The sequence below is a fragment of the Mytilus edulis genome, chromosome 3, assembly GCF_963676685.1.
Source record: "Mytilus edulis chromosome 3, xbMytEdul2.2, whole genome shotgun sequence".
Taxonomy (NCBI): Eukaryota; Metazoa; Mollusca; class Bivalvia; order Mytilida; family Mytilidae; genus Mytilus; species Mytilus edulis.
This window is the reverse complement of record NC_092346.1, coordinates 100932131-100956083: the sequence shown is the minus strand read 5'-3', so window position 1 is coordinate 100956083 and position 23953 is coordinate 100932131. Positions and strand designations below refer to the sequence as shown.

Genomic DNA, 23953 nt, shown 5'->3' with positions numbered 1-23953 from the left:
AAAAAACAACCTCCGCCAGTCAATTTTCTAATAAAATCAAAGCAAAAAATTCCTTAAAATTAGATTGGACACTTATCATGCTTACCTCACTAAACCTCATTACTATACTAACAAAAAAACTGATAATTATTTCAAAATACGATGGTATGAATGTTCTTCCTGGTTTTGAAAGAACGATTCTTTTTATAGACATGAACGCGGCTGTCAAAGAGAGCACCCCTTTTCCATTATTATCGTAAGTCTACGTTACGTTTACGTCACGTTTGCGATCACCTTTGTGAAACACTCGCAGGTAAAATCTTACGCTTAACGTAAGTTTAATCGTAAACGCAAGTCGTACGAATCTTTGTGAAACGATAGCCTGAGGACCAAAGTCCCCAAAAAAAATGTAACCAATACGCCTGGGACAAGAACATCACTAATATTTAGAAGTTAGAATAATTCATACTTTTGTGAACAGTAAATTTTATAAAATGACTATATAATAGATCTACAAGAATACACTGAAGTGGTGTCAGCTATAGAATAAAAACGGACACATTACAAAAATACACAGCGGTGTTAGCTAAAACCCAGTGTAACGCTCAAAATGACGTCACATTTGAATTTGTAAAATAATTTCCCAAGAAAATATATGGAATTAAAGATTAGATTTGTATGAGTCACTACAAAACTGATAAAGGAATCAAAATTGTGTGTGGGTTGATGCCAGTGCTGGTGGAGGTTAAACCTTTGGTATCACCAGTAGTCGGAACTTTTGTGTTGCGTACGTCTACACAAATAGTTTCCGTTCTCCTAACGTTAGTTTGCCTCAAACAAATGTTATAAAACTTATACGCAATGCTAATTACCACAAAATACTGTTTGACAGATCACATACAATATTGTGTTACGTCACTGTTACTGTTCATGAGTAATTCGATATATTTAAATATGCGGTATGAGTGCCAATGAGACAACTATCCATTTAAGTCACAGCTGTAAGGAGTAGACTACTATAGTTATAATCTAAGTGAGGCCCTAAACACGGAGCCTTAAAAAGGAAAATTGTTCAATCTGCCGTTTCCGTTCTCGAACTTTAGTTTGCCTCAGCCAAATGATATGAAACCTATACACACTGCTTATAACCACAAAACGGTCTCAAATATGTAAATCCTGCATCTATATGTGGAAGTTGACTCAGTGGCCCCTAGACATATCACACATCTATTTAAAAAACTTTTTTAATTATAAAAGAAGTTATTTGCTAACTCTCAGGATATTAATGCGTAACAGACAGTGATTATCAAGTTACATGTGACTAGTATAACAAAGTATATCACTAGATTGAGCTCTCTGTCTAAGTGTATTTTTAAGGTTCTTTGTATTGAGTTCAGTTTCTTGTTATGCATATACCTTCTTTATGGATTTTTTTAGCTATAAATAAAGGCAACAGTAGTATACCGCTGTTCAAACTCATAAATCCATGGACAAAAAACAAAATCGGGGTAACAAACTAAAACTGAGGGAAACGCATAAATATAAGAGGAGAACAACGACACAACACTACAATGTAACACAAACATAAACGGACCAAGCATCAGACAAAATCCCACGAGAATAACTAATATAACATCAAAACCAAATACAAGAATTTGGGATAGACAAGTACCGTGACACGTCTTATCGCAATGTCAATTTACACTAAAAAAAATAAGAGAAAACAAACGACGCAACGTTAAATTGTAACACACACAGAAACGAACTATAATATAACAATGGCCATATTCCTGACTTGGTACAGGACATTTTTAAAGGAAAAAATGGTGGGTTGAACCTGGTTTTGTGGCATGCCAAACCTCGCACTTTAATGGCAATGTTAAATATAACATTGAAATGACAACATAATATTACAGGACTACAATACAAATAAATAAGAGAACGTATTAGACAAAGAAACACATGATTAATGAATAACAAAAAGCATCAGGTTTAAAATTCAATACGACAAAAACGCGCCCTGTCCACACAAGACTCACCAGTGACGCCCAGATATAAAAGATCGAAAGCGAAAAAAAGTACAAAGTTGTACAGCACTGAAGATCAAAAGTTGAAAAAGGCTGTGTCAAATACGGCTATGTTTTTATGCCTGGGATAAGAGCATCTTCATTATTTAGAACAATTAATGCTATTGCAAACAGTAAATTTTATCAAATGAATATAACAGATATACATAATGAAACTGAAGTATTAACTCATTACGTAAAACAAACACGAATACACAATGCAAAAAGACCAACACAGAATAGACACACCCGACTCAGTCCAGGTCTCAACGCAGTAAATTATGAAAATGACGTCACCTGCGATGGTGAAAAGGCATTAAAAATTACGTCACATTTGAATATATGAAATTTTTGAAACAGCAGAAAAATGACGTCACATATGAAAAACTATATCTCAAAAGTAAGATAGAATTAGGATTGATTAAAGATTATAATAGAACTAAATACTGATATTGCATTTAAACACAATGCATATTGCAATACTTATTAATAGCTATAAAAACCAACCATCCATATTTACATGTGCATCAAATGAACTGTAGGTAAAATGCTTGAATCAGTGTTTATTTTCTATATTACAACTGTCAGCACATTGTACTCCTGAAGCAATGCATGATGCACATTTTTCCACTACTATTGAAAAAACTTTATCTAACTAATCTAAAACGAGTAAATATTACAAAATGTAACAAGTGTGGACACAGATGAGTGTGGATAGTATGTTTGGATGTTTGACAGTGTCTTATGACAAAAGGAGTTCTACTATGTTTTTCCTTTATGGTGTTATTTTTTTGTCTATCTGATGAGTTAAGCCTTTTTTAACTGATTTTTATAGTTTGTTCTTATGTTGTACTGTTATACCACTGCCCCAGGTTAGGGGGAGGATTGGGATCCCACTAACATGTTTAACCCTGCCACATTATTTTTGTATGTGCCTGTCCCAAGTCAGGAGCCTGTAATTCAGTGGTTGTCGTTTGTTTAGGCCATAATAAATAATAGGTTTGTTTGCCCAAACGCTACCTACCCAGAAAAAAGCTGCCTACTCAAATTCTTTTATTGTCCTGAATTGAAGAAGTTTTTTTTTAATCAAATAGGCATGAAGACTTATAAACATCTGATACTTCAATTTCTTCTTTTGAAAAAAAAAAAGAAAATGCCTACCTACCTACCCACTGTCTCAACCTTTGGGTAGGGTTTGGGCAAACCAAAATATTTTTAAGTGTGGCCTTATGTGTTACATATTTGTTTTTCGTTCATTTTTTTACATAAATGAGGCTATTAGTTTTCTCGCTTGAATTGTTTTACATTGTCTTATCTGGGCCTTTTATAGTTAACTATATATGCGGTATGGGCTTTGCTCATTGTTGAAGGCCGTACGGTGACCTATAATTGTTAATGTTTGTGTCATTTTGGTCTTTTGTGGATAGTTGTCTCATTTGCAATCATACCACACCATCTTTTTTATATTATTAACTGTGTTGCACGGTGACAACCAACCTGAGCATTAGTCTAAGAACTGTTATTTATTTAATTTTTTTTTTTATGTTCAAGACAGGCATAGAGGAGACAGTAATAACACTAGTTACCGAATGATTATGATAGAATATGTTCTACATCTTTGATTTTGGATACATTTTGTATCTAGGAGAGCAACACATAATAGATTATTTTTTTCACACATTTTTTTTCTATATGGGAGATGATATCTAGATTTGAGAACATGATATAAGGAGCCTGTAACTCGGTGATTGTCGTTTATTTATGTGTTACATATAAGTTTTTTGTTTATTTTTTTTTTAACATAAATAAGGCCATTAGTTTTCTCGTTTGAATTGTTTTATATTGTCATTTCGGTGCCTTTTATAGCTGATTATGCGGTATTGGCTTTGCTTATTGTTTATGTCCTATAGTTGTTAACTTCTGTGTCATTTGGTCTCTTGTGGAGAACTGTCTCATTGGAAAGCATACCACATCTTTTTCATATGTATTTGCTTACTATTGGTATGGTTCACTAGATTTAGTTAAAACAAACTTAAGTTAAGACTAAATAATTCTTCAATGTTTCCATTTGTAAAAGGGCATAACCCTAGAATGATAATCAAAGTGCTTGTAATCACTGAATGGTTATTAAAGACTGCTTTAATTTATCAGTTGGTAGTAAAGTGAATTTTGCATTGTATATTGTATAAATAGCATTAATTTAAGTTGATTAAACTACTATTCTGGACAGAGAAAGACAACTCTAATTTTCAAAATAGATTTCATAAAGCATTGGTTTTAGGTAATTCAACAACCATTCTGGACAATTTGTGGTCTCGACTCTACAAACATGCTTGTTTTTGGCCCTCAATTCCTCGACTGTTTGCCCCAATAACCCTTAAAATATATCCCAACCTTCTACTTATGGTATTAAACATTATGGTACAATTTCAGAGCAATTGAAATACTTGTACATGTTGTACACAACTTTTTGTACTGACACTAAATTAATGCTTGTTTTGGGCACCTTTGGAACCTAAACCTTATGGACTATAACCCCCAAAATCAATCCCAAGCTTCCTTTTGTGGTTAAAAACATTGTGTTATAATTTTATTTATTTCTTTTTGCTTATAGTTAAGTTATTATATGGAAACCATCTGTCTTCGGACGACGACGACAGGATACCTATCAGGCATGGGGTAATCGTAATCAGTAATCGTAATCAGCTGTAATTGATTACATTTTGCAGTGTAATCCTATGTAATCAGTAATCATGCCATTTCTGATTACAAGTAATTGTAATGTAATCGATTACATAGCAAAAAGCAGGTGTAATCATGATTACTTTTAGATTACTTTAAGATTACATTCATATGATTACTTGCTGATTACAAATCTTGTATATATATGAAAATAGTTTTTGAAAGACAAGATAAAAATAAGAAAATGTAAAGATTGAATGAAAAATCATGAAACTAGTAATCACAATGATGGGACCTTGTTTAATGAGATCATCTATATAACAAATCTGTATAACCAAGTGTTTTATTTTGTTAACAGTTTACAAAAGGAAATTTACTCTCCAATATTTCTTTGTGAGATTGAGCTCTTATGATACAAGAATATGCCTTAAAAGCATTTTTTTCCCTTGATTTAAAACTTCTGATATTAACTCCAATTTCATATCAGTTTACCTAATATTTTTACATAACTACATTGAAATTCAAATGCAGAAAACATTTAGTTCCTATTTCACTTTGATGGTCGGCATAAATATATAAGCCCACTTTATTCAAAATGGAAGTTAAAACCAGGTTTCATTTATTGACAAAATTGTATAAATTTTATTTTCCATAAATTCGTGTATAATATGTGCTTTCTTATTTTTATTCTTTATTAACTTTGAGCCTTAAGGCTCACCAGTATAAACAAGTACATGTACAGTGTACACATATGACATAATATTACAAACAATATGCATACATGTAGTAAACAATAGGTAACATCAGAAATACAATAAACTGTTTCTTAATATAAAGAGAAATGTATAATCTTTCCTAAGTTACAAAATGTTTTGTGTTTTCACCTGACAATAATTCTATTTATTACTAATTAGATCAAGTATTAAAAATTTTCAAACAAATAATGACAATCAACCACTTTTAACTTTATTGATATTGTTATTAAGACAATACAATTTTAATACCCAAGCCCACCTATTGTTTGTTTAAAAAAATGGAAGTAGTGATTAACACCTGTAAAAACATCAATGGATGTGTCAATTATGTCCCAACAGACAATAAAACTATACTGTAATTATTTTTTCCTTATTTTCATTTTTTTTGTTAATTAGGTAGTTGGTTACAATTTGTAGTTAAAAATAAAGTTATATCTTTTACATAGAGATAGGACACTTGTCTATAGCTATTTTATCAAATTACACATGTTACACTGTACTTGTCTATAAATTCTTTTAAAAAGATGAATAAATTAAGGCTTTTAAAAAAGATCACAAAAATAAGCTTTATTGCGAGGATAAAAAGTTATAAAAAAAACTTTGATATAGCAATATACAATGTAATCATAAGTAATCTAAAGTAATCATGATTACAATAAAGAAAAGTAATCTAATGTAATCGATTACATATGAAATAGGGTGTAATTGTAATGTAATCGATTACATTTTATTAGCAAAGTAATTGTAATTTAATCGATTACATTTTAAAGTAATCGACCCCATCCCTGATACCTATTTAGGACCGCAAAAATTTCTGTGGTTGTATAAAAATTTCAAACATGAACAATGAAATATAGTTTAAGAAATCGATAAGCCTAGATAGAGCTTATCATTTTTTTTAACATAATTGAACAAACATAATATGTTTGGTTCAAATTAAAATAGAATGCTTTTATCTCCCTAATACTTACATTGTACATAAGAGGTGATACTACTTTGACAAATCCTTGTACATGAGAGTTGTCTGTCAAATCTTTATTTTACAAAGAAAGAATTGCATAACAATGAACTGAGCTCAAAGCAAAGTAATTTAATAATACACTTAGACAAAGAGCTAAATCCAGTGATATACTTTGTACTACAGGTCCTTCGTGATCATCCATCGACCAAAACCATATCTCAAGAACATTCCATACTACATGGTTGGATTCAGAAGTCCTGAAAAAGACATGATTTTTTTATCGTATTTTAAGTATATATATGCACAGGTTAAAACTTTCTTGTGGTATAATCATTCAGTATCTAGCAACTATCAATTTGCTTCATGCACATATTGATATAGGTTTAGTGTCCTTCTGTTGGAAATAAGAACACACACCTCCTTCTAGTTTTAGTCAACTGACAAAATATTCATAACTATAAAATGTTATCTACTGTAAGACCATAGGTGGATCCAGGCCCCCCCCCCTTTTTTATGGGAAAAATTTGGTTGATTATATAGGGAATCACTCACTGAAGCATGACTGCCCCCCCCTGAAAAGTTCTGGATCCACCATTGAAGACTTGTCAGTGTCTATTTATCATTGCCACTATATCAGTGATATATGTACACATACATATATGTAATTATATACATGTAAGACTTAAGAACATATATAAGACTAAAACTGGCATTCAGCCTTTACTTCATCTTCATTCCCAAATATAAAAAAGAAGATGTGGTATATATGATTGCCAATGAGACAACTATCCACAAAAGACCAAAATGACACAAACATTAACAATTATAGGTCACCCTACGGCCTTCAACAATGAGCAAAACCCATACCACATATATAGTCAGCTATAAAAGGCCCCGATAAGACAATGTAAAACAATTCAAGCTAGAAAACGAACGGCCTTATATATGTAAAAAAAAATATGTAACACATAAACAAACGACAACCACTGAATTACAGGCTTCTGACTTGGGACAGGCACATACATAACTAATGTGGCGGGGTTAAACATGTTAGCGGGATCCCAACCGTCCCCCAAAGTCATTTTCAAATTGGACTTCATGATAAAATAAGATTCTATATCTACTTCCAATGAAAATGAAATATCCCTCTAATAGACTAGCATTTAAATCACTGTTTTCTAAACTGGTAGCTAGGTCACCATGGATCTTAAATATTTCAAATGCATGTACATTTAATAATATAAATTCTCCAAAATTCACTATATTTTCCCTTTTTTGTCTTCTGTTTGATATACCATTTTTTGAGTCTATATATTGTCTATATATATATTGTCCTTTATATTGAGGTCATTTTTCGCAAAATGAACCCACTTAATCTGAACTTTAAATGCAAAAGACCCCTAAATGGCTAACAGATATTGCTATAAAGAATTATAGTCCATGATTTATATACATGTGATTTAAGAATTCATGAAATTTACACTGATGCACAATACTTTTTTATGAGACCTGTTTTAACTTAAGGACGACACCAAAAGTTCAATGAAGGATAAAAAACTTAATTCACATAGTTTTTTCACTGACCCCCCTACCCCCTTCTTAACTTAATTTGGGAAAAACTGATTGACCCATATGGATATGTATAAAAATCAATGTCAGATAACCAAATTTTGCAGCAGTTCAACCCCCAAACTATTTGAATTAAGTTTTTTATCTTACATTGATCTTTTGATGTCGTCCCTTACCGTAAAAACTTTAAACTTCAATTTTAATTTCGAAAAAAGTGGATCATACTATATTAAGGAGCCTCGAGGGTACAAAATTTTCAGAAAAAAAATAAACATTTGTTTTTCATTACAAATTTTATTTGTTACCTTTTGTAGTTGTTACTTTATCATATGGTACAAAAATCATTCAAAACAATAAATTTGTGTTGGCCCCAAATGACTTTTAGGCCAAAAAAAATATATGTCTGTTTCCTGCTTTTTTGCACTTCCTGTCAGATTTGTCGGTTATATGTCATGTTTGGTTATCATTTCCATATGTAAGCTGTACTTAAACTAAATTATTGTGAAAATTTGAGCGATTTCTGTAATAAATTTCTTTTTTTATTTCAATGTATTTCGATATTAACTTTATTTCTCCTATTACTTCAACAGAAAAAAAAACACTTTTACATAAATGTATGCTTCTTTGGAAGACTGATTATGAGCGCAAATGAAGGGTGACCCCACTTTTTTTATTTTATTTTTCTATTAACTATAATATAAAGTTCATTTATAGAAAAATATAGAGAAATCCTTTATAAATGATTTAGACCCGCCACCCCCTTAAAGTTTCTTGATGATCGCTTTCTTAAGTTTTTACTCCCTCAGCTCTCTACTAAAAAACCTCTATTTTTAGCCACATGACCCAAACAGGGAGTTGTACATTTGACTGTCTTTCCCAGATTGGATTAAATAGCGATAAGGTGTATTTTTCGTATTTTCCGGGATTGTTGAAAACTTGCATATTCATCACTATCTGATTTTGTGGTTTTAACAATCCAGACAGACAAATGGTTCGAGACAACAATTGTCGTCCCTTGATTTTCGTTGTTCACGAATAAAGTCCCTAGTGTTAATAGTGGGTTACTTGCCATTAATTTTAATAATCTTCAACTTTGTATTTGTTTGGCTTTTTAACTATTTTGATCTGAGCGTCACTGATGAGTCTTAAGTAGACGAAACGCGCGTCTGGCGTATAAAATTATAATCCTGGTACTTTTGATAACTATTTATACCCCTTCCAAATTAATTTATCCATGTTTAATGCCTCAAATTGTAAGTAGGGGGGTGAAATTACACTGTAAAGAAATTTGGGTCCCGAATTTAAAAGGAAAGTAGTGATTTAGTCCAGGTGAAAAAGGTTGAAATATAGGACTTTGGAAGCTGTCAAAAGATTTCAAGACGCCCTAAAGATAAAATTGTTCATATTTTGAGTTAGAGACAATGAAGTTTTCTTTAATTTTGATATAATTTGTCCCAAAAGTAGTACAACACACTGTAAAAGTTTCATTGAGGAAGCGCAGGTGGGATTTTTTTAATTTTCATATATGTTCTAAAAGAAATGCACTACAAATTAATTGTGTTCTCAAACCAAATAGCAATAAGGTGTTTAGGAAAACATGACCTAAAAAGTTAACATCCTTCATATTTATATAAGACAAAAAACGTGGGAACTCATACTGAATGGTCAAATGTGTTCAATATGAAAATTGCAGTTAAGATGGTAAAATCACAAATAGGCCATTAATGTAAATGGACTAAAAGTATGACTTTTGCGCAAATTTAAAGGGAAATGACGGGGAAGGGGGAAATTAGTGTTCAAGGGGAGCAAATGCTGTTTAAATTAGTATGCGGTTTTAAATACAGAGGGAAAGTAGAGTTATCTTTTTAGACTTAAGTTAAATATAACTTATGTAGACTTAGGCCAATTAAAATTAATTGATAGATTTTCATCCCCGCCCGCCCCTCTGAAATCTTCCCGCCCCGATTTTTTTTATTTTTGAAAAAATTACGATATCCGGATTTTGTTCATTTCCGTTACCGGTAACCGTCGATAATTTCGTTTCAATCAAACTTCCTGTTTCACAATTTAGGTTTTCGTATTTCTTAGAGTATTCTTACTAAATTATTAAGTCGATATATTCTGCTGATCTATGATAACAACATCATTTACCGAGAATAGTCTAGAGATTGATTACGAGAAAGGCACGAAATATTCGGGTTACGAGTAATACGCTGTGTCCAAGAACGCAAATCGCCGTATGTCACAAATGTTTGTGATTTAATAGAACACCTTGGATTTTATTATATTTATACAATAACTTTGTGTCAAGAAATTTGGACTGTGAATGAAACCCAAAAGCGTAAGAATCGTGGAACACATTGCTACAAAAAATCATGACTGGAATAAAGGAATTGACACAAACATGAACTTGTTAGATTGGTGACCGTATATTGAGTTCAGAAAGTCGACAAACATACGCATTTTTAATTTATCAATTTATCGCAAGCCCTTAGATTTAGATTTAGCCATGCCTTTCGATTTTTGTAGACAAACAGCAAACATCATCTGTCCCAATACCCACAATAGTCATTAAACAACTTTGTGTTCTACATTGTAATTATATTCGCATCTTGCATATTTAAAAGGACCAATCTTATTTTTCAACACTGTTTGAGTTTTCATTTTATTCTGTACTTATAATACTTGTGTTGCATACCAATGCATTTGCTTCATTTTATTAGGACAACAAACGATTGCTTAAAAAGCATAATAAAGTTGGTGTAGGTAGTCCAACTGAAGAGAGCATTTCTCCATGTTTCTGCTGTTTACTATATAAAATAGGTTTCTAAAGCCGCAATTACACGTAGAACAGTGGTGGCCAATCAGAGATATGTATTTAAAGTATTTTGATGTTGGATGTGTACGGATTGATAGTTTAGTGTTAGATGCATGATTTTTTTTTTTAGTTGTTAGTGGCTTTGAACTAGCTGTCAGATAACTGCGAGTACTCTCAGATCTGTTCCTAGTGTCTTTTTGTTATCGGGATCATAAATGAGACCGTTAGTTTTCTCTTTTGAATTGTTTTACATTGTCATATCGGGGCCTTTTAAAGCTGACTATGCGGTATGGGCTTTGCTCATTGTTGAAGGCCGTACAGTGACCTATAGTTGTTAATGTATGTGTCATTTTTGGTTTCTTGTGGACAGTTGTCTCATTGGCAATCATACCACATCTTCTTTTTTATATTAAGCATTTGAAAAATCATACAAAATACCTTATGCATGTATTTACATGATATAAGCTTATTATTACACTTGCATATATGAATAACACGTGACAAGAAGGTTTCATATGACATAAAATTTAAAAAATAAAATCCTCCCACCCGCCCCATTTTTTTTAAAAATTTGGATGAAAATCTACTAATTAATTTTAGTTGGCCTTACCTTCTAATTCTATGAAGAAAGAAAAAAACAACTCAGAACTATTACTAATTCACTTGGACTATACTGATATGCAGACCTAAAAACAAAAAGAAATATATCATAAAATAGTGATTGAAAGATTCATAACACTTTGAAAGGATAATTCAGACACGTGTTACACGGGGAGCATGTTTGTTTACAAATAATGTCACGTGATCGCGCACTGACCTCGCATGTTGCATCGCCCTTACAATTCACTAATACATAACCATTTTCATGCAAACATGCAACGTGAATGTGATTGGTTATCAAATAATACAAAAATAATGCATGAACCGTTGAAGAAGAAATTATTTCATCAAATAGATGCGATTTTCACTTTCGACACGAATAGGTCGAGTTGACATTTCTGTCATCGGAGATAGTATTGAGATAAATGGGATATACAGATCTTTGATATATGCAAAAGTCTGGTAATATGTTAATGAAAAAGTGTGTATAAGTTTTCGTAAACGAAGTTACCTGTATACTTCACCAAGAATTACATTTGAGCGCTAAGATCTGTATGTGTGATTTGGCTTATGTAACATCGTCAGTCGGAACTACTCGGCTATTCACTTCGTGCAACCAGAAAGGCCGAGTAGTTCCGACTGGTAACAAAGTACAACATGATTAATGGATTTTTTTGCGTTGCTATTAAACCGGTCCGTGTAACACTTATCAATTCAAAGTTTTAAAAAGTTTTGAAATTTTAGATTTTTGGAATTTTGATCAAAGTTTTAAAATATCAAAATTTCAAATTGTGTTAAAGGTTTGAAATTTTGAAATTTTAACCAAATTATTAAAATATCAAAATTCTAAATATCGTTTATAAATTTGATAGTTTAGAAATTTGACCAAACTTTTAAAATACTAAACCTAACGCGCAATTTTGATTATTTCACTTTTTGAAAGTTTGATTTTTTAAATGTTTGCTTAAAATATCAAAATAGAAAAGGGGCAATAAGAGGGATACCTGTAAAAAGCGAAACGAAATAAAAGCGGAACGAAACGAAACAATATGAATTAAAAACATACTGATACTTAAAAGTTTATGTATGAAATAAAACGGACAGTTGAAAGCGGTGAAAAATTGGATGACACAATTAATATTTCTTAAAAGAAGATAATTCATTTCAAAACCAGACGTACGGCTCTGATATTGACCATTTTACCTGCTGGTTTTTCTAGCACCCATATTTTAGGAGAAACAGGAGTAACAGTAAAAACTGAACAACTTGCAGTAGGTCAAATAGTATGGTTATGTTGAGCATGTATATATATTTTCTACTAAACTCTAAGCCATAAAAAGGCCCAATACACGATGTATTATCTCTTTTGATTTCATTTTTTTTCTGTTTTGCTTTACGACTTCTTACTTTCTGCAATCAAGTTGGCTAAAGAATATATCATTTCATGTACAGAATAAAAGATCATCTAAAACGTTTTTATCTGTTCTTTGTAAGTTGTTTGCCCTAAATATTCAGCTTTAAGCGTTCCGTAAGGAGGTCGATCAAGAAAAGCGCTTCATGATACTGAATGCATGGTTTAAGGTTGTGCTAGACCACAGTGTGGGAGGTTTTAAATATAATTTTTTTTACGCTGAAATTAAGACGGTCATAGGATCCAATATCAGCAAATTGGAGCCAAGATACTGTTACAAGGTATCTACAAAAACTCATCATAGATGGATGCCGGAATATAAATTTTGCCGGTTTTTGCGCCAGACGCGCGTTTCGTTTACAAAAGACTTATCATTGACACTCGAACCAAATTAAGTTAAAAAGGCAAATAAAGTCAAATAAAATTGAAAAGGCCAAATAAAGTAAACTTTTACATCCAACGTATAGCTCTGGTTTTGTAAAAGTTGAAATCTTTCATTTCATATATAAACGTATACCATAAACATTATTTTCTCGAGCATTCATATTTATGTAATAATTACCGCTGTACTACATTAAGCACCCAACTTGCATTCATGTTTATGTAATAGTTGCCGCTGTACTACATTAAGCACCCATCTATCCAGTTGTAGGTGTCGGCATTTTGAAAGTTGAAAATTGTGTTCAAAAGTTTTTATCAGCGATAAATGGTAATCTTCTGGGGAACCAATATTTAGATAGTACCTGTTTTTTACTTGATACTACCACTAGGGGCTTCGACAATGGTACATTAAAGTATTCTGATCCCTAATTTGATGATATAATATTCTGTGCCAGAAGAGGACAAAAGAAAAATTATTCATGCCTTTTAGTGTTAAATTTTGAACCAGACAAGTTGATTGATGGCGATGAAAAACTTAATAAATTATTAGCGCTTCGACAAAACAACCTCACCCCACTTTTAAAGTAAAATGGTTGCTATCTTAAAGACAACGTTTGGACTGGTTATCATACACGTAGCTCCATTATAGGTTCTAAATCAACCACTGTTTTATTATAGTAAACAAAAGGAATAGATGTTTTTGTATTAAAGGATATTACTGTCCCGTATTTGCATTTTGTTATTTGGGTATTTTGAAGTTATCGTACGACAATCGACTTTTAGCAAACTAAAAGTTCACATGTACACCCAGTCAGAATGGGGCGTGCAAAGAGAAGCCACACTGTCAGCTGCATGATGGATTTTCCCCATTTTTGGCCGTACACCAATGTCGCTCTCGAAAAACCAGTACAATGTTAAACGCTGAATTTGAAGTAAAGAATTCACATACGGAACGCTGAAACTGAAATTTGAAATTCAAGCAAAATAAGAACAAAACAATTAAAGAGGTGTTTGACCAAAGTGAAGTTAAAACTTTGTCCTAGGAAGTTGAATCTTACGTTTCTTGGTAATTTGTATGTAAACAACCTATTTCAAATTATCGATTTTTTGTTGTTGCCAGTGACAAATATTTCATGAATGTTCCGGAACAAAATAGCAATAAATGCAACAGGGAGAGAGTGTGCATAATGAGGACATATAAAACCTTTGAATTAGTTTAATTGAGGTTTGGAGCGGGCGTCGGGTGTCACTCGGTTTATCGAGAGAAATGATCGTGAAAGAATATCAAACGGCGGTCAAGTATTGAGAGACGATCGTGAAAGTTCTGGTAACGGATCGTGAAAGACATTTAATCGAGGGGACATATGAAAGATCAGTAAATATTCTAATTTAATTAATTACACAGACAAATTTATGACAAAATAAAACTGTCTATCAAAATGGTTTAACATTATGATCAGTATGTGAGAATATCCAATTTCAAAAGTACGTAGTTTTTACAAAAAAACAAAAGGCAGATTGCTTCTCGACATTTTAATGACATAAAAAATGTAAACAAACACGATTTTTTTTCACAAATTCGACTAGATAAACTACTTTTATCCGAGTAAGGGCATTCTATTTGAATTAATCAAATGGTTTTTATAGTTATTTTGTATAAATATAATCTGAAACTTGGTAAATAAAGAAATATTTCCACAAAATTGATTTTTCGGATCGTGAAAGATGACGTACCGCATTTTTGAAGATCGTGAAAAGGATCGTGAAAGATCTGATGCTACGAAGACGTTCAAATTATTCTTCAATTATATGATAAATAATATTTGTTATTGGTATTGAGTAAAGCTAGATAGGTCAACATCCTCAATAGGTTTAAGCATTTCAAAGTATTAATATTTTCAGAAAATGAAAAGAAAAAGAAATAACAATACGGCAATAATAAAAGACAATGGGTGACAAAACAACAATCCAGTGTTGTTGTTATGATTGTAAGGTGTACATTTTCGACCTCTGCAAGGTTTCAACTAACATCGAACTCATTATCATGCATCATTCGGCAATGTTTGATTTATGTTGTTTGTCCTTTTGGATATATTCCTGAATACTATAGCGCCAAAGTATTTCGTGTAGGGTATACATGTCTATCTGCATGTTTCATATATGACAATGGTGATGTCAATTGTATTTGATATATTGAATGATAGTAAGATGTCTATGTCTGGCTGTCGGTCAGGGTTCATATACTTTTGACCTTATATTCCGAATTAATTGGCCAAGCATAACTTTAAAATTTGTCAGTTTATAAGGCACTGTAAGGATCGGAACACATTTATTTGGTGTACGGGATATTTGTAGAGATCTGTATGGCATGGTTCATCTGACCTTGACCTCTTTTTATGAACCAATGACAATCTTAAGCGCATTTGACACTTCTAGTAAAACCCTTGATATTATACACGTTAAACAAATATACTATCATAAGTAAAGCAGACATTACAGCATTTGCGATCTGGTATTCTACAGTCTGTAGTATATAGTTAAAGCAATCCACATCTGCGTTGTATATAAATAACTTAAGAAAGTACTGTTGCACAAAATGTTGGTTATCGTTCAATCTCAAATTACACATGAAAGATGCCGTTTTTGCTTTAATTTTTTGTTTGATGGATAACATTTTGGTTTAAACGTTGCATATCCTTATTATTGGCTAAATAGTGTCGATCTGCCTGAATTGCACTAGACCGATTCACAGAGCTGAATCTTTCACACTTATTTAGACACGTTTTTAGTTGTTGTTTATTTTTAACTTTCGAGGTAAAGTGTTGAATAGAAAAAACGAATAATAGCTTTAATGTTCATCCTTATCAAAATAGTTACAGGCTTCAACCAGTTGCAGGTTTATATAATGGTAAAAGAAATACTGATTTCTGATTACTAGTATTAAGTCTGGTCACGCATTTTCTTTCACGATCAAAATAATACGTTGCCTGATCTTTCACGATCAAGTTTGATGGAAATTCAACAAATTCAAGGTTTTCATAAACAAATTATCGCTTTTAAGGGAAGAACATACTTTAATTTTACTGTACTATCAGATACACCAAAGAAAAAATTTCAAATATATCATGATATTCTGAAATATGACCATTATAGGTACAAACAGTGTGTTATTTGTAATTAATTTCATAGACACGTGCACGCATTGCGCCTTTTGTGTTTTTTCAAAAAGTACTTCATATTTTCTTTATCTTCTTTCACAGTTATGTTGAGGAAGTTAAAAAAAATTGACAGACATATTTTTTTGTTCGGATTTTTTCCGCGTTTTGAGATTTTTTTCAAAGATTCTGAACTAGAATGTACATTAAATATCTTTCACGATCCGTTACCAGAACTTTCACGATCGTCTCTCAATACTTGACCGCCGTTAGATATTCTTTCACGATCATTTCTCTCGATAAACCGAATGACACCCGTGCAGTAACTGCTAGCCTTATGTATAGTAGTCCTATGTTATTTTAATATCGTTGTCATGCATGTTAATTAGTTTCTTAGTTTGTTTCCTATTCTGACATAGGACTTGTATTTCCTATTGAAGTGCGTTTTACTGTTCGTATTACTGTGTGTTTTTCATTCTTTATTGGCTAGAGGTATAGGGGAGGGTTGTTATCTCACGAAACATGTTAAACCCCGCCGCATTTGTGCGCCTGTCCCAATCCAGGAGCCTCTGTCCTTCTAAGTCTTGTATGATTTTGATTTTAGTTCATTGTTATGTTTCGGAGTTTAGTATTACGTCTGTAATGGCTGAACCAGTACACTTTTTTGTCTAGGGGCCAGCTGAAATACGCCTAGCACAACTTTTATTGCGACGCTATATTTAAGTATTCCTTCCGTATCATTTCTTGGAACTGAAATACATCATAAAAGGCAATATATTATCATCATGCAATCGATAAACAAGAAAGGAAAACGTTTTAAGTTGTATGCCAGCCTACCGAAGCGCTTTTTCTGGATCTACCTTCATCAGGAACGTCAAAAAGGCGAATAATAATTTATGGGATACTGCGAGTTGGTCATTTTTCACTGATACTTCTAAATGTTGGGCACTGGGAACACAAAATAGCTTTGAATTATTTATCTCAAACGCTAACCTTATATAAGAGATTTAAATTAACGTAGTTGATTCCGGTTTAAATAGGTTTAATTGTTTTTATTTTTTTTGATAGATGCACAACCTTAAAATTTCAGGATACTGTTATCCCATGTGATGTCTAACATGTTTCATAAAAAAAAACCGACTTCTTCTTTTCATTATTTATTTTGTTATTAAGAATGATTTGATATATTTCATGCTATTTATTTATAACTAAGAATAGTTCTTATCAGAGCCGTGTTTACATCAGTGATTACAGGTACCCCTCTTGTCGCCCCTTTATACTTTCGATATTTTAAGCAAACATTTAAAAAATTAAACTTTCAAAAAGTGAAATAATCAAAATTGCACATTAGGTTTAGTATTTTAAAAGTTTGATCAAGTTTCTAAAATATCAAATTTATAAACGATATTTAGAATTTTGATATTTTGATAATTTGGTTAAAATTTCAAAATTTCAAAACTTTAACACAATTTGGAATTTTGATATTTTAAATCTTTGATCAAAATTCAAAAAATCTAAAATTTCAAAACTTTTTAAAACTTTGAATTGATAAGTGTTACACGGACCTAAACCATTGAGGCCACGTGATTGAGGCCATCTATTTTTATTGCAGGTTCCACATATTTAAATCGGAATTATAGAAAAAATGGAATGTTGTGAGCAGAATCAAAACAGAAATGATGAACACTGCAACATTTCCAGCAAAATATAAATAGGATGGAGGATCTGTGTATTCACATTATTTGTAAAACTCTCCTATTCCTGTGAAGCGTGTGCTTTACATCGAGGCTTATTATGCTAAGCATCGACGCCACAGTACTTCAACCAATCAAACAATGTTTATTTGGGGCATTCGATCTATTTTTACTCAGATTTTGTAATATTTTAATCGAAATTATAGAAAAATTGAATATTGTTAGTACATATAAAATAGAAAAAGATAAATACTTTTGGCTAGAGATAATTTGGATGGGGGTTCTGTGTATTCACATTATTTGCACAACTCTCCTTACTGATGCCATATTTTGGAATTTCCGTGACCTAAATGGTTCGCGAAAATTAATATTTTTATATATAGTATAGTAACCACTACAGATATATAAAAAAGGAAGATGTGGCATGATTGCCAATGAGACAAGTTTCAACTCTCTACATGAGAACAAATGCCGTCGAAATTACCTACTATATGTTATCGTACGGCCTTCAACAATGAGCAAAGCCAATACCGCATAGTCAGCTGTAAAAGGTCCTAAAATGATAAATGTAAAAAAATTCAAAGTTAACAAGAAAATTAACGGTCTGATTTATTTACCAAAAAAATTAACGAAAAACAAATTTGTATCACATCAACAAACGATAACAACCACTGAATTTTAGGCTCCGGACTTATGACAGACACAAACATAAAGATCCCCACCCCCTAACGTGTGACAGTGGTGTATAACAGTACAACATAAGAAAGAAGTATACAAATTAGTTGGAAAAGGCTTAACTCATCATGAATACAAATAGAAATACATCTAACAGTGTGGCCGTGGCCGGATACTTGTATATCCTAACAACAGAAGGCACTACGTACAGATTTAAGATTAGTTGCAGTTACTGACAGCTAGTTTAAAGCCACTTATAACTAATAAAAAAATCATGCATTCTAGACAAAATTCTTACCAAAATTTCTGTATATGTTAATTGAGACCCACTGCAAGGAAAGGCTTCACTATTATTCTGTGTAACAGATTGTCATTACTGCGTCAACAGTATTGATTTCTATTTCATGTACTTTTTTTTTAACTTCATTTGAATTTTATAAGTGTAAAAATTAATTGATTTCTTGTCCCGAAATACCGCGTGTTGCATTTTTGTTTTTAAAACATGTTAAATGTTTAGAATTACATGGATGTCTAAATATACATTCAAACCTGAGATGAATTGCATTTATTTCAAACGTGTCAGAAAAGATGCACATATATAGAGCAAGCTGACAATAATTTAAGTAAAACATGGGTGGGTATATACAAAGTACTGTTAAAGAAAAGTTAGAGTATATGCAGTTATTTTTGAAAGGCTATGGTATTGATAAACATGCATTGGTTACACGAGTAGAACCATCCGGGTCCACTTCGTTTTATTAACTCGGGCTACTTGGGTAAACTTTACCTAACTGCGCAAGCGCGCTTAACAGTTAAATAAAAAAATAACCTACAAGTCGAGTAAACTCTTCGAACCCTTCAAAAAAATCAAAGAAATTTTTATCTGAAATATTCATCTATTTTAAATCGCGATGACCATGATGGAATTCCGATGTATTGCTATCGCCTAGATTTCCATAACGTAACGTTCGTTTTGGGTTTGTAACCGATCTATAAACATGATAAATACGCGGACATTAACAAGTGCAAAATTACATTCCTCATCGTTTGTTATAAATACATCACTTCGATGAATAATGATAAAAATATTGTTGTTAAGAATATAAATTAATAATATGAAAATGTTTTGTCGTTAGATATATAAATATATATATATACAACTCGTCTAAACATCAACCCAACAATGTTTTGTTCTTCCCTCGCCGGGATTCGAACCCATGCTACTGAGATATCGTGACACAAAATCGCCTGCACTGTAACCGGTGCGCTAGACCACACGACCACCTGGGCTTCATTTAAAGCTTCATTAAAATGAAGCTTTCGGTGGCCGGGTGTTACCTTGCCACGTCAGTTTTAATCTAGCGTCGTACTACAGTACATTGTTGTGTTGATGTTTAGACGAGTTTTATATACAGAATGTACACAGCCATGTATGGTGATCCGACTGATCAATCTGTTGTAGAGTTTGTCACTGGTTCAGACGTACTTATATATATATTTTTTTTCTGTGACTGTATATTACATTAATTTGGGTATCCTTTACTATGATAATTTAGCTGATCTGTAACAATAACATCGTCATGCCTTATATATAATGTACTGTAGTACGCCGCTAGATTAAACCTGACGAGAAAAGGTAACACACGGCCAGCGAAAGCTCTTTTTTTTGAGAGCCCAGGTGGTCGTGTGGTCTAGCGGGACGGCTGCAAATCAGGCGATTTGATGTCACGATATCACAGTAGCATGGGTTCGAATCCCGGCGAGGGAAGAACCAAAAATTTGCGAAAGTAAATTTACAGATCTAACATTGTTGTTGATGTTTAGACGAGTTGTATATACATTATTTACACAGCCATGTATCACCATCATTGATGGCGATTCGATGGATACATCTGTGGTAGAGTTGTCACTGACTCAGACGTACTTATAAATATAATTATTTTCTGTGACTGTATATTACATTAATTTGTAGGATCATTTACTATAGATAATTAGCTGATCTGTAACAATAACATCTTCATGCCTTATATATCATGTACTGTAGTACGCCGCTAGATTAAAACTGACGAGGAAAGGTAACACACAGCCAGCGAAAGCTCTATTTTTGAGAGCCCAGGTAGTCGTGTGGTCTAGCGGGACGGCTGCAGTGCAGGCGATTTGGTGTCACGATATCACAGTAGCATGGGTTCGAATCTCGGCGAGGGAAGAACCAAAAATTTGCGAAAGCAAATTTACAGATCTAACATTGTTGGGTTGATGTTTAGACGAGTTGTATATATATATTATATATATACAAGTCTCAATTGAAAACTACGTTCAAACCTATGATTGCGTTGGATAAAATTAGCAATTTTTATACGTGTGCATGTAAAACATGTAGAAGGGTCTAATTACAGCACAAACAACATTTTCTAAAAGACCAAAAAAGTGAAAAAGTATATTTAAACAAAACGCATTTGTCTAACAACTGATGTTCTTAAACCTTGTTGACTGCCATGAGCGATTGCCAAATAAATTTATCACAATATATAACAAAATGGATCTTGATATTAATTAATACTGAACAGAGAACAATAAAATTGCGGCAAAGATGTTATACCACAAACATGAGGTTCAAAAGTTTGTACACCAGATCCGCATTTCGACAATAAATGTCTCTTAAGTGATGTTAGGGATCGGAACGGTATTTGAAAGGCAATATAATTTACCTCAATATAGGATACACTCTTGATTTTTTAAGAGTCAAAATAGGATGAACGGATCATATAAACCGGAGGGAAAATATGATAAGAACCCAAACGAAAAAATATAAACAAGTCTAAATTGAAAACTACGTTCAAACCTATGATTGCGTTGGATAAAAATCGCATTTTTTATACGTGTGCATGTAAAGAAAATTTCGTTGGAGAAGGGTCTAAATACAGCACAAACAACATTTTCCAAAAGACCAACAAAAGGAAAAAGTATATTTTAACAAAACGCATTTGACTAACAGGACGAACAACTGATGGGGAATGTGTCAAAGAGACAATAACCCGACAAAATAGAAGAAAACACCGAAGGCCACCAATGGGTCTTCAACACAGCGTGAACAGGGATTCAGCTGACCCGTAAAGCAAATGTGTTCTAGTTCAAACTCCAAAACATATAAAGGAACTAAAATTAAAAACAAACAAGTTATAAAGGCCAGAGGCTCCTGCATTGGAACAGGCGCAAACATGCTGGGGGATTTAACATCTTTATCTGCTCTGTGGTCGGGTTGTTGTCTCACTGACATGAAAAGTAGAAACATCAAGTAATTAAAAAAAATTGCTGTGTGAATCTATGTGGAAATGCTTGTTCATAAAATACTTTATCTAACTAATCTAAAATGAGTAAATATTAAAAAATACTGGTATATAAAATGGAGGATGTGGTATGATTGCCAATGAGACAAATCTCTACAAGAGACCAATTGCAAATGGCACAAAAATAACTACTATATGAAACCGTACGGCCTTCAACAATGAGTAAAGCCCACCGCATAGTCAGCTATTAGAAGCCCCGAAATGGCAATGTAAAACAATTCAAAAGAGAAAACAAACTGTTTAATTTATGTATAAAAAAATTAACGAAAAACAAACATTTAACACATCGACAAACGACAACCACTTAATGACAAGCTCCTGACTTGGGACAGGCACATACATACAGAATGGGGTGGATTTAAACATGTTTATGGGATCCCCACTCCCCATCCCTAGCCTGTGACCGTGGTGTATAACAGTACAACGTAAGAACGAACTATACAAATCAGTTGAAAAAGGCTTAACTCATCAGATGAATACAAATAGAAATACGTCTAACAAAAACACAGAGTGGACGTGGCCGGATACTTGTATATCATAACAACAGAATGAACTAAGTACAGATCTGAGAGTAGTTGCAGGTACTGACAGCTAGTTCAAAGCCATTAACTAATAAAAAATCATGAATCCTACACTAATTTCTTACCAAGATTTCTGTAAATGTTGATTGAGACCCACTGGAAGGAAATGCATCACTATTATTCTGTGTAACAGATCGTCATTACTGTGTCAACAGAATTGATTTCTCTTGCATGTTATTTTCATTTGAATTTTAATAGTGTAAGAATTAATTGATTTCTTGTCCCAAAATACCGCGTGTTGCACTTTTATTTTTAAAACATGCTTAATGTTTATAATAACATGGATGTCTAAATATATATTCAAACATTAGATAAATTGCATTTATTTCAAACGTGTCCGAAACGTGTCAGCAAACATGCACATATAAAGAGTAAGCTGGCTATAATTCAAGTGAAACAGGGGTTGGGATATACGTAACAAAGTACTGTGAAAGAAAAGTTAAGGTATATGCAGTTATTTCTCTAAGGCTATGGTATTGATAAACATGCATGGGTTACACGAGTAGAACCCTTAGGGTCCACTTCGATTTTATTAACTCGGGCTACTTGGGTAAATTGTTTACGTTACTGCGCAAGCGAACTAAAAAGTTAAATCGGACAATAACTTACAAGTCGAAAAAAATCTTCAAACCCTTAAAAAGAATTAAAGAAATGTTTTAATAATTACCAAAGGTACCAGGATGGTAAATTAATACGACAGACGCGCGTTTCGTCTACTTAAGACCCATCAGTGACGCTCAGATAAAAGTAGTTATAGAACCAAACAAGTACAAAGTTGAAGAGCACTGAGAACCCAAAATTCCTAAAAGTTGTGCCAATACGAAATATTCATTTTTACATCGATAACAGATATCCTTCATCAGTATGATCACGACGTAAAATGAATCGTGTCAATCTATTCTAATTATAAAACTATCACAATCTTGAAATTTATACACACAAAAAAACAGTTTAAATGAACATCAGAGACGCTGGTACAATTTTAAAATTTCCAAACACGACGCAAAGACTGCAAAGAAATGTCAAAATAAAAATAGTGATTTGAACTGGTACAACTCTAAATTTCCAAAGGTGACGACAGTTAAGATGTTACAAAAACTGAGAGGAAAACAGTTCCAATAAACAGCCCTGACCGATCTAAGTTTGTGTAATATTGCGGTATAGCAATCACTGCAGATACTGCGTATTTAAACATCCCAAATGAATAGCAGTTTGAAAATGATTAGAAAAATGAGTAAAACATTTTGACTAAGGGTAAATAATTGAACGTGAATGCGTA

The 23953-nt window shown here is 32.6% G+C and overlaps 1 protein-coding gene and 1 long non-coding RNA gene across 5 annotated transcripts in view; both read right to left on the bottom strand.

The window, feature by feature from the left end:
- Positions 1-22856, bottom strand: part of LOC139517991 (beta-1,3-galactosyltransferase 1-like) — a 35870-nt gene extending 13014 nt beyond the window's left edge. Inside the window, exon 1 of one of the 4 annotated variants that reach the window (XR_011663251.1) lies at positions 18560-18625. The gene's annotated coding sequence lies outside the window, so the exon portion shown is untranslated. Of the gene's footprint in view, positions 1-18559; positions 18626-19044; positions 19118-22739 lie in introns of those variants that run through there. The other 3 variants (XM_071309581.1, XM_071309582.1, XM_071309579.1) reach the window with 3 other exon arrangements.
- On the bottom strand, positions 6562-12035 carry LOC139517990 (uncharacterized). Its single transcript, XR_011663250.1, has 3 exons — positions 11942-12035; positions 11441-11516; positions 6562-6700 (listed from the first exon to the last, which is right to left on the bottom strand). It is a non-coding gene; the product is annotated as an uncharacterized lncRNA (long non-coding RNA).
- Positions 22857-23953: the final 1097 nt, after the last annotated feature.